A 4,430-nucleotide genomic window follows, 5' to 3' on the forward strand; every position below is an offset into this window, starting at 1 on the left:
AAACGTTGGTGCACGGTCAAGTCTCAACATGAACTACGGATGACTCGCAGGGCCAAATAGAATTTGCGTTAACGGCACTATTTTTTTTTAAATCGCGTTAAATTGAGTTTGCGTTAATGCGTTATTATCGAGATTAGAGTCGTTTGTGTGACTGTGAGGGTTTAGTGGTGCTGTTAGTGTTAGTATTAGTGATAGACACAAATAAATTCAATAATAAATGTTATTTTTACTTACTGAGTTCATCTTTATCTTCAGGTTCTTCCTTCTTCACAGGCTTCATCTGGAAACCTCCACACTGTTGGTCCTCTGGGGTGAGGTGTTCCTCAGAGGTGACGTGTTCCACAGGGATTAAAGATCCTTCACCTGAAATTCATCAATATGTGAAGAAGAAACTCAACAACTGGAGGAAACTGAAGGTTGTGGGTTTAGTTACCACAAATAAATACTACTTAGATTTAATCCAGACTGGAAGTATCAGCACTTCTACACAGGACAGTACGGTACAGTACAGGCTCTAATCCCACTATCCACATTCTCTTATTATTTCTACTATACTAACCAAACTGTACTGTACTAACATGGCAAATTGCTCCACATGTACTTACAGAAGTAACTTCCATCTTCTTCCTCCTCCTTTTTTATTAGTTTCTCTTGGAATCCTTCATTTTGTAGATCTATGGGGGTGACGTGTCCCTCTTCTGCTGACTGCATTATTAAAAGATCTGACAGACAGACGGACAGATAGACAAATGTACTTTATTCCCTATTAAAGAGAAATCCAGGAATACTCTTTCAGACTGTTTTAACTGTTTATTTTTAATGCTGTGAGGCTGTAAACAGAGTGAAAATGTTGAAACTATTGTGGGACTGAGCAGCATCAGACAGAAAAGACTTCTAATAGAACTTTTTGGGTTGGTTTCACAGACAGGGATTAAGCCTAGTCCTAGACTACACAGCATTTTGAATGGAGATTATCTATTTAAAGCTAAATGTAGTCCTGGACTATAAGCCTTAATCCCTGTCTGGGAAACAACCCTTTGAGTTTGGTGGAAGTGGTTTTGTGGCCCAAAGTGAAATGATGAAGTCTGATGTTCTTTACATCTAGTTTCTCATCCACTCCCAATAACAGTGCTGTACTAATACTTTTAACTTTTACTATAAACCTGTAAAACAACCTGGAAACAAAGCTACAAGAACTCGCTGTTTCTATCAAACATTAAAAACTGTAAACAAAGCTGAAAATGTGACGCGTTTATATCAAAATGTTAGATTTAATAATGAAGAAACTCTGAATCCGTTACAATCCACTGATTCATCGGTTCAATGAATCGGTTCATCAGTACTGAATCATGTGTGATGCTAACAGTTAGCGGAGCAGCTAATAGTTTGTGTTTTTAAATAAAACCTGAGTTAAAGCTCCTCAAATCCTCACAGTGATGTTTTATTATGAACTCTAGTTTTATTATTAATTAGAATGTGGTTATAATTAAATATAAGGGTTATAATTAAATACATATTTTACTTACAGATGAGGCTCTACAGTACAAACACAGCAGCTTCTTGTTCTTCTTATGATGTTTAATGGCGGTTGGCAGAACAACTTAAGACGCACATCAGTACTGATGAACCGATTCATTGAACCGATCCAGCAAAATGAATCAATTGAGCGGAACTGATTGAGTTTCTTCATGATTAAATCTCACAGTTTTATATAAACACGTCATATTCTTAAACTTTGTTTATAGTTGAACTTTGTTGATAGGTAAACTTTGTTTATAGTTGAACTTTGTTTACAGTTAAAATTTGTTTATAGTTGAACTTTGTTTACAGTTAAAATTTGTTTATAGTTGAAATTTGTTTATAGTTGAACTTTGTTTACAGTTAAACTTTGTTTATAGTTGAAATTTGTTTATAGTTGAACTTTGTTTACAGTTAAAATTTGTTTATAGTTGAACTTTGTTTACAGTTAAACTTTGTTTATAATTGAATTTTGTTCATAGTTGAACTTTGTTTATAGTTGAACTTTGTTGATAGGTGAACTTTGTTTACAGGTGAACTTTGTTTACAGGTGAACTTTGTTTATAGTTGAACTTTGTTTATAGTTGAACTTTGTTTATAGTTGAATAGTCTGTCTGTCTGTCTATTAGATCTTTAATAATGCAGTCAGCAGAAGAGGGAGACGTCACCCCTGTGGATCTACAACATGAAGAATTCCAGAATAAAATAATACAAAAGGAGGAGGATGATGATGATGATGATTTTTTTCTGTAAGTAAATATAGAGCATGATGCCACTTTTTCACCAGACAGTGTGGTACAGTACAGTATGGTACAGTACAGTATGGTACAGTTTAGTGTAGTACAGTACAGTTTAGTACAGTACAGCTGCTACACTCCAGTCTGGATTTAAGTTTTAATCTAACTAGGATTTATTTATGATTAGGAACTAGGGATGTCCCGATCACGTTTTTTTGTTCTTGATCCCGATCCCGATCTTTGATTTTGATCCCGATCCGATATCGATTCTCAAACCGATACTTGTATTTTCTAGATATTGTCTAGATAAGAACTAGATAACACTGTTTACACTGTGCACACTTCAAGTACATTACAGTTATTCAAATTAATCCAATGTACATGTTTAACAACTGAATAGCTCTGCAGTGCTGTAGGAAAAAAATTGCCTGCATCCAAACTATTGCTTAATGTTCTTTTACAAAATAAAAGTAAACAAACCTAGTGCAGCATTGTAGTAAAAATGAAGTGAGATAATTACAGTTTCACTTTGAACTTTATATTCAAAGAACATAATTCTGTTTAATGCAGTGATACACTAAAAATGAACAAAAATCTCCACTCACAAGTGGTGTAGCAGCTTAACTTGAATATAAAAAACAAATAAGTTACTTAAGAGCATTACAGTAAAACCTGAATACCAAAATAAAATGGAAAGTCACTCTTTTGTTATGAAGCAAAGCCAGTTCTTAAAGTGCTTGTATTGTGACAATGGTTTGATAGACGGGTCTACGCAAAGTGAGTGTGTTTTGACCCTTTGGGGCTTCCATAGTGCATGGGATAGCGTGCTCGGCTCTGGCTGTCCGCTATTCGGAACAGAATAAGTTAATAAAGTGTTTTGCTCCCGACAATTTGTGAATATACCGTGTATTTTATTTCTTTATTAAGCGAGTGCATCACTACGACGCTCGGTTACATAACTAAGCCAATCAGAGCGCTTGATACTGAGATGTCGTTCAGTCTTGTAACACATAAACTCGTAAAAGCTGTATGTTATGGTCCTGAAGTTTTCATACTCGGATTAAAAGTTATTGTTTTGTAAACCGGAGTGATCCTCGACTCACACACCATATAAACAGTAAAATTCTACAGTAATGAACGCAGCTCTGCTCCCACCGCCTCGTGAAACGCTCGCATTACAGACATTACACCGCTGTTGGACTCGTTTCACTTTCCAATTTAAAGTATTTCCACACAGCGGACATGCTGACGTAAAACAAAAGATCGGGTTATGATCGGCATTAGTAAAGCCGATTTCCGATCAGTTAAAAATGCCTTGATCGGCCCCGATCCCGATCTGTGAGATCGGATCGGGACATCCCTATTAGGAACCAAACCCACAACCTTCAGTTTCCTCCAGTTGTTGAGATTCTTCTTCTCATATTGATGAATTTCAGGTGAAGTCACTTTAATCCCTCCAGAACTTGTCGCTTCTGTGGAACTGCTCTTCTCAGAGGACCAACAGTGTGGAGGTTTCCAGATGAAGCCTGTGAAGAAAGAAGAACCTGAAGATAAAGATGAACTCAGTAAGACTTGAGCAAAATCATTTCTCCTAATTTGGTCGTGTCTGAATTTCTTGTAATATTTTTGTATATTTAGTGCATAAGTGAGCAGGTGAGTGAAATGAGGAGACAGAAGATAAAGAAGATTAAACAGATCATGCTGACTGTACCGTGTTTACACTAGTATATAATTACAGAGTAATGCCAGGTGAATACAAGTGGCTGAATGATTGGGTAATGAATGAGAAGAAATAAAGTCGAGTATATAAGCTGATATATTCAATATATACGTGATTGTTTGTGCTGATGGTCCTGGAGAGATGAGTCTGCACCTTCCATCCAGATCTTAACTCTTCTCCTTTTTTTTAGAAAGTGTTGCAGGCCTGAAATGCAGGAATGGATGTTTATTAATAAATGAAATGAAGTTGAGCAGATAAGAGATGAAACATCTCAGCTCCATCCTGTCTGACATCAAATAAAAGTCAAAGTGTGTGTTTATATTATTATTCGCTTTTTCCATACTGTCCCAACTGTTTCTGATTTGTGGTTGTATTGTTATTATTATTATTATTAAATCTGCTGAAACCCTGTTTGAACAAAGGTTTATAGGTCGTGTTTTTGACAGATAGTATAG

The 4,430-nt window shown here is 35.8% G+C and overlaps 1 long non-coding RNA gene across 1 annotated transcript; it reads right to left on the minus strand.

Annotated features, from left to right (window-relative positions):
* Positions 1-240: 240 nt before the first annotated feature.
* LOC134326836 (uncharacterized) lies at positions 241-1,588 on the minus strand. Its single transcript, XR_010014596.1, has 3 exons — positions 1,527-1,588; positions 606-722; positions 241-363 (listed from the first exon to the last, which is right to left on the minus strand). It is a non-coding gene; the product is annotated as an uncharacterized LOC134326836 (long non-coding RNA).
* Between the last annotated feature and the right edge of the window lie 2,842 nt (positions 1,589-4,430).

The sequence above is a fragment of the Trichomycterus rosablanca genome, chromosome 14 (genome assembly GCF_030014385.1).
Source record: "Trichomycterus rosablanca isolate fTriRos1 chromosome 14, fTriRos1.hap1, whole genome shotgun sequence".
NCBI classification, from domain to species: domain Eukaryota; kingdom Metazoa; phylum Chordata; class Actinopteri; order Siluriformes; family Trichomycteridae; genus Trichomycterus; species Trichomycterus rosablanca.